Source organism: Chenopodium quinoa, unplaced genomic scaffold, assembly GCF_001683475.1.
Source record: "Chenopodium quinoa cultivar QQ74 unplaced genomic scaffold, ASM168347v1, whole genome shotgun sequence".
Lineage (NCBI taxonomy): Eukaryota > Viridiplantae > Streptophyta > Magnoliopsida > Caryophyllales > Amaranthaceae > Chenopodium > Chenopodium quinoa.
The window spans coordinates 84,828-97,500 of NW_018743360.1; the positions used below are offsets into that span (position 1 = coordinate 84,828).

Here is a 12,673-nt window from a genome sequence, read left to right on the forward strand (position 1 = left end):
GAAGAGAGGGGAATCGAGGAGGGAGTTGGTGGTTCGTGAGGAAGCGGGAAACGCGGGGAGTGGGGTCAACGTCAACGCCGAGGAAGGGAGGTTTGGGCGGCGCGACCGGCGTCAGAGGGTAGGGAGGGGGGTACTGGCAGACGCCGGGGAAGGGGAAGAGGGTGGCAGCCGGTGACTGGTGGGGATGTTGGTGGGGGATGGTTTTTTTTTTAATAAATAAAATAATAATAATCTCTTAAAAATTAAGCATTAAATAAATAATCAAATAAAATTTTCAAACCAATTAAACAATAACACATGTCCATACAACCTATTAATTAGGTTAATAACCGGTCATAACCTGTTTAAAGCAGATACTAGTTAAAGGTTGTATTATCTAGAAATAATCAAAAGATTTACTTGTTTTTGGCGGACCACCCAAATGTTGTATTATGTTTGACGATTTTTCCTTAATCAAATTATTATGTGTTTTTTTTTCTAAAAATTTTAAATAATAAAATGAATTATATAATTATTAAAAAAAAACTTAGAGTCTATCTAAATAAGAAAAGTATCTTTTCTTGAGATCTATGTATGAAAAAATCATGCATCACACGGGCTTTTATCTAAGTTTTAATATATTGGATAAATAAGATATAGATACAAAAGTTGGGATGCGAATCCATAGCAATACTAGCGAAGAGCTAGGATAGCAAGGTAAAATGGAGACTAATTGAATCCCAAAAGAACCTGCTAATAATGAGATAGAATGTTAAAATCGTGAAAGTGGAGGCACCACACGAAATGATCAGGAATAAATAGTTGGATCAGCAAAATTAATACTATGCACTCAGATTAAGAACGAGGAGCCTCTCCTCTCCTCTCTTGTTCTCTCCTTCTATCTATCTTCTAGGGTTTCTCCAATTTTTTGACCGTTTAGGCTAAAAACAATCTAATTTTTTCGGAAATTAGACTATTTTCGACCCTTTTCCCTTAATTTTCTTTAGTTTTGCTTTTTAATTTTCAATAAATCTACACTAGTGTAGATATTCGTCTGTCTTCCTACGGTGGAGTCGTTAGTTTTTGTTAGTTTTGTTGTTTGTTTTTGTTTATGGTTTTTATGTGTATTGGGGTTTATTAAAAAGATAATCATATTTTGCCCTATTATCATTTCGTTGGTAAAGAGTTGTCCGAAATCGCAACAATTATCAAATCTTCAAAGGCGTTCAAGTGAATCAGATGAAAATTACCCTTACGGCTACAACAAATCGTTAGACCGTCTCTCCGAAAAGGTTGTATATTCCAGCGATGTGGGCATGAGATCTACTACAGTGCAAGATCTATTCAACGATCGTAACTTTGATAAAGGAAACCCTTATTTGATTCAATTTTATGTATTTGATGATTTATATTTCATTTGTAGATATCATATGGCTTTTGATTAATAAATTGATTTGTTTAAAAAAAAAAAAGAAGATTTAAGAACGAGGAACTACCATCTGCTGCTTCTTAACTCTCTCGTCTTGTTTCACCATACAACAAAGAAAATAATACAAATTTATGCATTTCCAATTCCTTAGAGATTATAAACAGCTCAATTTTCGACATTGTAAAACATATTGCCTACAACTATCTTCAAATATTTCAACTAGACCATGAGTGCAGACAATCAGGGTCCAGGGGTGGGGAACTGGGAAAGGACTTATGGGAATGCTGGTTTCAGACATTTTTTTCTCTGCTACCACCAAAGGTCACAGCTGTTTACGCTAAATGGATTTTCTACAAAGTTGAGTTCCAAACCAAAGAAACAGCACCTACTTACAACCAAATAAAGTCTGGATTGCCAATCAACTTATCTAGCCTAATATAAACAGCCGAACAATGTCAAGTCTGCTTGAAGATGTCAGCCCCTAATGCGACATGACAATGTCAGAGATTTAGTTCTCGTGCATGTGACCAAACTCGCAAGCAGTAGCAGTGAAATTTCACTGAATATTTGGCCTGCTGAAAATTCGAGGCTATATCAAGTTTCTGAGAAGGTATAAAAAATTCCTTTTGCAAGTCAGTACAGTAAGGACTATGGAGGGACAGGTTGGCAAAGAACAATTTAAGATGCTACCCACAAACTTTTCATCAAAATGCATTTTTATTCAAGTACAAAATCAAGCAAAAGACCTTGAGAAATATCCAAATGTTTTTCTTAAAAAAGTACTAAAAACGTTCCCAGTCCAAACTAATCAAATACCTATGTTTTTGTTAAGAATTAAAATTATATATATTGTTGCCATACTACAAAAATTACAAAGAAACCTTTTTTTTTTTTAATAGAAGGAAAGCCCAACAAAGCTTATAAGTGATTGGAGTACACATTGACCAATTATCTGCATACTTTTTTGCTAGCTAAAATTTCTTGTCCATTAGATATTACCCCTACAGATTGCATATCTTTGATCCAGAGATCCATCATATAACATGTTTAATTTTTTAGTGGCAACTCTGCTGCATTTCCAACCTCTACTCAAACAAATTGTTCAATTAAAGATATCTATGTCATGTACTATGCTTGAAGACATCACGAAGATAACATTTATACAAAAATAGCTATGTAGTATGTACGCAACTCAATTTTAGGCACCTGATATCATGACGGGTGATGAACACCCACTGTGATCCATGTGATAACGCAAATCAACCAAGGTGTCCAGACTGATTTTCCGGCTAACCGCATCCTGAACAGGCAGGTAGAGAATGTAAAAAAATCCAAGCCATTAGAAGCACCAAAATAAAAGCATAAGCTCCACAAGCTTCTAGTACCATAAATACATCGAATTCATCAATTGCTCGAAAAGGGGATTTAATCATCTGATGAAGAGCTAGTGCAAAACACAACGTCGAGAAAGAACGTTCCCCGCCTGTTTAAGCACATACTAGTAAATAGCATTAACAAACATGGAAAATTACATCGAACCTTGACGAGGTTCATTAGATCCTAGATACATTTTTCACCAACATCTATCTCCATGATAACCATTCTAGCATTTACAGGATTTGAGTTGGTCCAACTTCCATGGTCGCAGAGTAAGAAAGATACCATATCCAAAATCTTATAAATTAAGGAGCAGGATATCATGGGGGAATTTGATAAAGAACTTTAGAGAACTTGTGAAGAAAGAACAGAATTAATCCAGGTCAAAATTTGATCAGTAATAATGAAAGTCCTCTGGTATCCTGAACAGTAGTATTAGAAGCAACCTGTGGCATCTTAACCTATCAATCAGTCAAATGAAGAACATGTTAAATTCCTATCCCAGGGGCAATCAAATTAATCGAAAGAGTAACAAATATAATCACCTCAACGGAAAGAGTCTTCCCTTCATAGTCCACTTTCATCTGACCACTTATCCCTTTCTTTGCCAGATTGCTATGAAATCTGGTACAATAAAAATAAAAAAAATCAACATAAAACAAAGAAAGAAGAGAGGTCAACGAACAGCAGAAGAAAAGTAGGAACAGGGGTTTTTTTTTATAAGTATCAAGTAAATGGGCAAACAGATTACAAAGTTCTCACTTCCTTGTCAATTGGCGTTTCGCAACAGTAGCACTCCATTTAAACTTTTATTTTCATGGTTCAAAAGCTCTTTGGGCATCCTGCATAGCGCGGAATTAACAGAATCTAAGTTTCAATCAAGAGTAAAAAAGCATGAGATCAACAATATCTTGAAGAGCAGCGCATGCTGGACGGAACACACCAAAGAAGATAAACACTTGGAGCAACATTTGCCAGTATAACCAAAGGCATAATTAGCTGGAAGACATTGCTGCTTTCAGCTAGCTCCACTGTAGTAACAAGGGTAGCTTCATGGAAGTTAACATAATTTGTAACAAGGCAAAATTAAAGTGTTGTGGGCCCAGTAAGGGTCACTCTTAAGCTGAAATGTAATAAAGGTAGCACCAATCCACTCCATCAAGGTTAAGAATTGGAGCCACTGACGGCTTTACTAGGCCTGTTAGGGACCTGTTCGGCCCACTATTAAAAAAGTGCATCATTTGCAAGTATTTGATGAAGCCTGTCTACAAATCTACATTTTCATCGGTAAATTTATTTTACTATCTAAAAAAACACACATTTGCTAGTGGTTATCACATTTCAAAAAAGAGCAAACAAATCTAATGGCACATTTATGATTTCTAAATTGGGACTCAGATCATTAAATCTTATGATTTTACAATTACAAAGTACGCAACCAATCCCCATTTTATGTAAAATCTTAAAATTGTAGGATCTTACAAATCTACCAAGATAAACATTTTTAGTGTCAAGAATCAAGATCTTCAAATAATTTGTTATGATGCGAAGATCCAATCTTACAATGAAAACTTTAAATGATAAAATCATTCTTACAATATACTGTTTTATAAAAAAGCTACTCATCTCAATATTTGAATTTATGAAATCCTATCAGTCCAAATAATTAGATACTCCCTCCACCCCATAATATAGTTCCCGTTTGTGTTTTGTCACGGTACTTAAGAAATAAGAGAAGAAAGTAGATGAAGTACATTAATAAAAGTGAAAAGTACAATTATAGACAATTTAGAGAGAGAAAGTGGAAAGAAGTACAAGGAATGTGCAAAATTCAAGGGTAATGTAGGAAGTACAATGAATAAAGTAAAAAAAATGAGGGTGTAATAGTCTTTATATACTACCCAAATTTAGAAACAGGAACATTTTAGGTCTCCAAAATAGGAAAACAGGAACTATATTATGGGACGGAGGGAATATATAGTATATATAACTTACCTTCCTTAAATTTCTTTACACTTTCATTTTAGTTCGATCTTGAAAGTTCTTTACACTATTATTTTATCTTATTTTTGGCAAACCCCTTTTACTACCTTATGTCCTTATCCCACAATATTTACACCTTTTCAGTCACTCACCTTTTCCACCATTTTCACACCCACCCATTTTTCACACATTTTTCTCTCTCAAACTTTATCCACCTTTTTCTTACACTCAATTACCACATTAGCACTCTCTCCAATTGCCTTAATATGGGTACAAAGACCGCTAATAACTTCTGGGAACGGATGAATTACTTTTCGATAACTTGATATATAAAATCTAATATAAGTTGCAGTAGTTCACACTTAAAAGAAGAATTACTATTATTCCCTTTGTTCTTTTTAGTTGCTCCACTTTGATTTTGTACATTATTTCAGTTATCATCTTCTTCAAAATATCAACGGTCAAAGTTTTGCATTGGCAAATATACCGGTCAAAGTAGAAATATCCAAAAATAAAGGTAACACTATTTTACAATGGTGTCATATGTTCAGCGATTATGAAGAATCTTACAAATTTAGTGATAATATCATATGTTTAGCAAAAACGTAAAATATAGAAATTTTATGACTTGATCCTATGATCTAATTCTATACAACCTTTATCAATCTAAAATAGAATCTCGATCCCAAAATACTTAAGAGTGTCTAAGCACTAATACAAAATTGAAGCCACCTCAAGTCTCATTTGGCTCTCCTAAGGTAATACAGTTAACTTGATAGATGCTAAAACAGCTTGTTTTATAATGGAAACAAGAAGAATGTTGTGAACCCAATCTGGCTTGTTTTCCGGAGTTTAGTTTAGGTAGCAACCCATTCATGGAGTAACCCATTCACCTCTACTAGGGCACAAAGATGAAAGAGAGAGGGGGTAAAGGGAGGGGGTTACTCTACTCATATTATTATACACATTTAAAGATGATTGCATTTCTTTAGGCTACGACATCACCCTCACTAATTGAACCACATAAACCTTGTTTATTACCGGGCAACCAAATATTAGACTTGTATAAGGCATGTCTTTTAAATAGTACAACCAGGAAAAAAAATGTAAAGAACGGGCATGTGAAAGAAACAACAATAATGTATGTTGAATAAGGGATTAGGCTAGATGTTCTTGAGAAAATAAAATTTATGAAAGGGGAAGGGTGCATGTGGCTTTAATGGTTTATATAGGTATAGACGCATTAATGCATAGCATAAATATATCTAACTCAAAAAATTTAAACAAATTGGATGGCACATCTATGCCACTTTCAGAGCCTTGGTATACAAATTACCTGTAGCTGCTTTCGAATATTTTCACAAGTCTTTTGCTTCGTCAAAATCTTACTCTGCTTCTTATATAATATTTGTAGGTCATCAATGGATTCTGTATATCTGCAAATATTGCACCTTTACATTTGAGAATCTATAGCAGAAACTTTCATAAAAAGAACTCCATCCTTACATATCCCTTTCATGCTTGAGATTTTTAATCATTTAACCCAGGTGAGCACTGAGCTGCTCTGGAGTGTCTTCACAGCCTTCCATAGCTTCAACCTCTACCTCTGGGCACATGTAGGAGGCTTTCTCATAACTATCCTGCATATCGTTTTTTGAATTAGAAAAAATGGTAGCCAGAAGACCGGGGCCGGGGGGTTGGGGGTGGGGGGGGGGAGGCAACAGAAAAATTATACGAAACATTTTACAATTACCACTATGGCTATTAGTCCATCACTACAACATACAGTCATACATCTATGTTACAAAACCCGAGATCTCTACAACATACATCTATTAGACAGATGAAAATATCTCCACCTGACCCAACTCATTGGGCTAGACAGTTTGGAATGCACTCAGCTTCAAACCTTGCTAAGCCCAAGGCCCAGCAGAGTAATTTCACACATGTTTGACGACTTAACAGATCAAATGATATTGAATACTAAACTTATTAATTTATTTATTTCCTTGAAGACCAAAATAACAATTCAGAACAAAAAAAAATTAAGAAATCTCATTGAAATGATTACGCACAGAATAACAGAGACACATAGAGGCTCATAAACACATCTGGATAAAATTCACATAGTTGCCACAGATATTTGGGGCATGAAACTGTTAGCTAATTCACTTCACAAATCAGTAACTTCCGGATTTGCATGCCCGGTTTAATTTCAATCATTGTGGTTCAATATCACAAGTCCCTTGTGGCTTGTGGATTTGCATGCCTGGTTTGATATCAATTATTGGAAGAAATCCAACTAAAAAAGTATTTTTCCATGACCTATTCAACACTGTACATAATGCACAACACCCCCTGATAGCACTGAATTCAAAACTCTATTTGCTGCAGATCAGATTGCACAAGTACTCAGTTTCGGAACTAAGGAAAACTGACAAATCTAGCTAGCATAAGCATCAACTTGATGCCAGAATCAGTTTGCATCAGCAAGAGTATGCCTTGCGCTTCTGTTCAAGCTGCTGATACTTTGCTTCTGCTTCTTTAATTTCAGGTAAAATTTTATCAGCTTGAAGTTTTTCATAATGCCTTTTCTCCTGAAACAATCACAAAGATAATCAGAAGCGAACAATAGATAATTACCTAATTAATAATACATAAGCTATAAAAAGACAAAAGAAAGCCAATGGGAGCTGGCGATAACACAGACTCAAAGAATTGGTGACTTGGCTTCTAAATAAAACAACAAAGATTTGTCATCCTTTATGTCGAAAAAGATTCTTGGAACAGCTTGAAAATAACATATTCAACAGCATACTCAATTGGTAAAGACAAGTCATCTCCAAGACTCCAATAGCATACTAGATTACTGGTAGAACATAGAAAACAGTCCAAAAAAAGTCCTAGAGAATTGAGTTAAGGGTAGCCAAAATGTCACTCAATCCTTGATTCCCAAACCAATTACATAGCAGTAAACTTCAGGAACAATTTGATCATTCCCATACAAACAACAAGGTTAAAAAAAGAAGGGAGGGGGGGGGGAGAAGAAGGATAAGACCTATGTTACATGGACTTCGATAGACGGATCAGACACTGGTACGAATTTTTAGGACATAAACTCAATTTTTAGGACACAGGGACTCTCTCTAAGATTTGGACACGGGTACGGGGACACGGCAAATAATATGTATAAAATAAACTTTTTTTTTTCTTTTTTTCTTTTTTTCTTTTCAAATTATTTTGCTAAGGAAAACCTGGAAATAAATAGTTAGTCTTTTACAAATTAAAAAACTGCGTGTTTTGTGTGCGGCTAGGCCATACCATGTGGCCGCTTGTAAAAGAACAAAGCAACCAATGTGTTTTGTGTGCGGCTAGCCACACCATGTGGCCGGACAAAGTAACCCCAATAACACTGACCAAGTAAGCCTTGTAACACTAACCGAGTAACCCCTAACATGGACCAAGTAACCCCTATAACACCGATGAAGTAACCCCTCTAACACTAACAAAGTAACCCCCATAGTGGCTGGCCACACGGTGTGGCCAGCCACATATAAAAGTTTGTGTTTATATTTTTACTTTTTTACCTCTCTCCTCACCACCCACACAAATTAGATTCTCTCTCCTCTCTCTTTTTTCCGGCCATCTGCATTCTCTTCAATCCCTTTCTGACCTCCAGCTGTGAATGAAAAACCTGGATTGCTTCACAAGGGCTTACAAAATCCCAGTATATTACATCTGTTATTCTTTAATTAATATGCCAACTTGTAGATCTAGGGATTCAATCATTAAAGGGTACCCGTGTCGGATCTAACCCGGATTTCAGGGTCGTGTCGAGACACGGGTGTACTATGCTCAGCAATCTGCAAGTCCAAGTCATAGATGATAAGACAATAAGAAGGTTTTGCCAAAATGGAATAAGGTGAAAGTACTTTAAAAAAAAATGAAAACAGTTATTTTTAAGAAATTTCAAAAACGAGGGTAGTAGTTGATTTCGGGTTATTCTTCCAACCCAAAAGCTTTTTCATCCTTAGACTAAAGGCCTCAAACTTAAGGTTGGGCTAGTGAACTAGACACAAGATATCAGATTCAGTTAAGAAACAGATATCATAGTATTAAATGATTTAAGCTTCCCAGCACTATTTAGCTTTGGTCATCCCGCTAATCATACCCCAGCTATGCAAAGCACACAATTAATAATCAAAGAGAGATGCATACATAAGTTTCTCTTGTGGAAGCAAAAATCATGAAATATTAGTCAATAGGAGGTGCATTTGCAATTCAAAACATATGGTATCCTATCTGTTCGGATTTTTTAGCGCTCTCTCCTCAACAACCAGGCTGCAACTGGTTTTGGCATACCATGAAAAATCTAACATGGTTTGATACCATTCTACAGCATCCCGTAAAATTAATATAGAAACTCATACTCCCTCTATTCCTGAAAGTTCAACTCACTTTCTATCAAACATCATTTCAAAAAGTTACAACTTACTTCTACTTAATTCCTTTTTTTTGGGAAATCCCTTTTGCTATCTAACCCCTCCTAGCTCCTACCCCACATTATTTACACCTTTCAACAAACTCTCTTACAGTCTTACTTTATCCACCTTCTCACACCCCGCCCCCCCCCCCCCCACCTTTTTACTCCATCTCTCATTATTCATTAACTTTTTTCTTACACCCACTCACTTTTTCATGCATTCTTATGAACAAGAGTCTCCCAAAATCAATTCAAAATTTCAGGATTGGAGAGAGTATTTAATAGAACAAGATTTGGAATGCATTTCAAGTAACAATAACATTACATCATTAAACAGGCTTCCTTGTTGGACAGCGCACCTGAATGTCAATTTGATTTCCAATTAGATTTTCTTATCTTTCCTAACACAAACCAAATTAAGGTTTGATATACATATGCCGTCAATCCACTCAAATTTAGCTTTCTATCCAACAGGAAAGCCTATGGCTATAGATGGACAGATTGCCATAAGATGGAGGACATTAGCAATCAAACTTTTAGGCTCAAAGTATAACTAGTTGCACATTAGTAGAAACCAAAGCATTGACACTGTCACTGTAAATCCTTTTCGTATTTTAAAAAAACAATACTAATATGCAGTCACAAAATCACAATCAGTAGTTCCTTGACTTTCCAATTGTCCAACATTCCATATCTTGGAGGTTCATAAGATAAAGTGCCTCGCAAGAGAAACAATGCTAAAAGGCACTGACACGATGATCCCAACATAAACAACAACCAAATCAAAATCATCTTCAACACATGATGGCATCCCCAACCTTCTCTGATGCAGCAAAATTCCTGAGAAAGCACAATCTACCATATCCAGTTCCTACTAAAGGTTAACTAAAACAGTTTAAGAGTTGGTAAGAAAAATCCTAATAATAGACTTTGTCAAACCACCTTAATGATATGGTTGTGGCCTTGTTGGACAAATACCCTATAAAGCACTTTTGGCGTAAAAAACGTACCACTAGCTAGATTCTGGCAGTAGCTCAAATATTGTTAAAGAATCATGGTTATTTAAAAAAAAATAAAAAAAAAATGTAGCAAAAGACACCAATGTAAGTTAATATACAACTACGTTTTATTGCTATTTTTCATTTACTTACACTTCTCTAATAACAAAATTGCATATCATTAATTTCCCAACTCCCAATGATATTAAACCGCATATCATGGTTATTTAAAAATAATAAAATATCTTCAATTAGATTTACAGTTTACACAGCTTTGAGTTAGAAATGGTTTTAATATTTAACAGAAATACACTTTTTTGTACAATTCATTTATGATTAACGAAATCATCAGTCCACCCCATGCTTACTCTCTCCTAGTATTCCTCCTACCTTGCCACCCTCTCCTTCAGTCCACCACAAGTTCTAGCCACCAACACCACCTCAGCCCTTCCCCTCTCCCCTACTATATCACCACCAAACATTCCATCAGCCCAGTCACACAATACATACACCCAAATTCGGACAAAGAAAAAGATGGATCAAAGGGATTATAAGAAAGTAGAGAAGTGGAGAGAGGAAAACAAATTAAAAGGCTGCATTAGTGCTTCAGTTGATATATATTGCAATCTATACTACTATTTAAAACAAGAAATTTTCCTTCCAAAATGCCACATGTCATTCCCATACCTTGTATTTCCATCTATTTTTGTTATTTTAAATAAACAACATGCATTAGTCCACTTCAAATGCCATCTATTTTTGTTATTTATTTTTGTTATTTTAAATAAACAAAATGAGGTTGAGAGATTGTTAAACCATAATTGTTTAGTCGTATAATTTTAGATCCTAGCGATTATGTGTTAGTAAATGGTATAGACCATATAGTATATAGAGCTGAATTCTTTAACTAAGAGCATTTATTAAATACACTTAGTAAAATGGTAAATACTGCACCAAAAAGGACAGGTTAAGAATAACTAAGCACTAATGACACCGATCTATGTGTGTTCTGTTTAAAAGTCTCATATTTATACCATTTTCGAAAATGTATTTAATGCTAATATGCAGGCTGCATAAAGCAATACCCTTATATTTAATGGCTCGATTAATCCAGATGCAAATTCCATTTATTTTGCTAAGCCCGGCTTCAAACAAATTTGACCTATAAAGTCTAAAAAGCTACACCATACATTCTAAAATGTACTCTGCATTTTCTTAATGTTCAGATGGATACATAATAAGAGAAAAACTGGTCAATGTTCGTCTATGGAGACAATGAGAAAAAATATATACAAGAACAAAAAAAAGAATCAAGGGAGTACCATATTGCTAATGTTATAATTTACAATAATAAATAACAATAATTTTAGTCAAATTATCATTAAAAAAAAAAAAAAAAACAGCAACAACGATATACCAATATATAATTTACAAGTAGTATCAGTATCATTCTTATTATATTGCTTATAATATAAAATTTATTATTACTGACATAATAATAGTAGAAACTAAGAAAAATGAAGAAATCACTAGGTTGCCAGTGTGTGGTAACTGGTTTCATGGGAATCAAACAAGCAATGAATTTCTTAAGAAAAATCATTTTCTCCCCAAGATATTGACTTTTATTTATTTATCCAACAACAAAACTTTTATACAGGGAGACTGAACCCATTTGTATCAGCAGATTCCAGAGGAATCAAGAAATTTTAATGCAGTTTAAAAAAAACAATGAAATAACTCTGACAACATTTTTTTTCTTTTTTGCACCATGGAAGAAACGCATCAACAAAAATTATTTGTGCTACCTACATTCCCAAAAGATTTTTTTACTACTATTGTTTCCACACAAATTAAGGCAATTAAAGAGAGAGTGTATTGATGAGGTGGTTGAGTATAAGTAAAAGAAGGATAAAAGCAAGAAAGTGTATAAAGTGGGTAATGTAAGAAAAAGGTGGAACAAGTAAAAGAGGTGACTGGAAAGGCGTAAATATTGTGGGGTAAATGGGTAACGTAGTAAATGAAGTTTGCCATAAACAAAATAGAGAATAAGTGAAAAAACTTACAAGAACACATAAAACCAAAAGCGTGAAGAAATTTCATGAACAGTAGTAATATGCAAAAATATTAGATATAGATTTTCATATTAAAGATAACTTAGTAGTATTTGGATATAGATAAAAAAACCCGAGTGTTACGCAAATTTTGCTCCTGTATATTTTGAACCTGCTGCTTTAGGGACTTCACATGCTTCGTCTTCTTCTGGACATCAAACATTATTCGCTCATATTCTTGCTTTAGTTCCATCCTAGATTTCGTTTGCCTAAAGATTCACCAATTAGCATACAAACAATCCACTCATATATTAACATATTCAATTGGCATAACATCTTGTGGAAAACAGAAGACATATCTGAAACCAGATGG

General features: G+C 34.6%; 1 pseudogene; it reads right to left on the reverse strand.

Annotated features, from left to right (window-relative positions):
- Positions 1-1,413: 1,413 nt before the first annotated feature.
- The window catches only part of LOC110738009, a 15,636-nt pseudogene continuing 4,376 nt past the window's right edge, over positions 1,414-12,673 (reverse strand).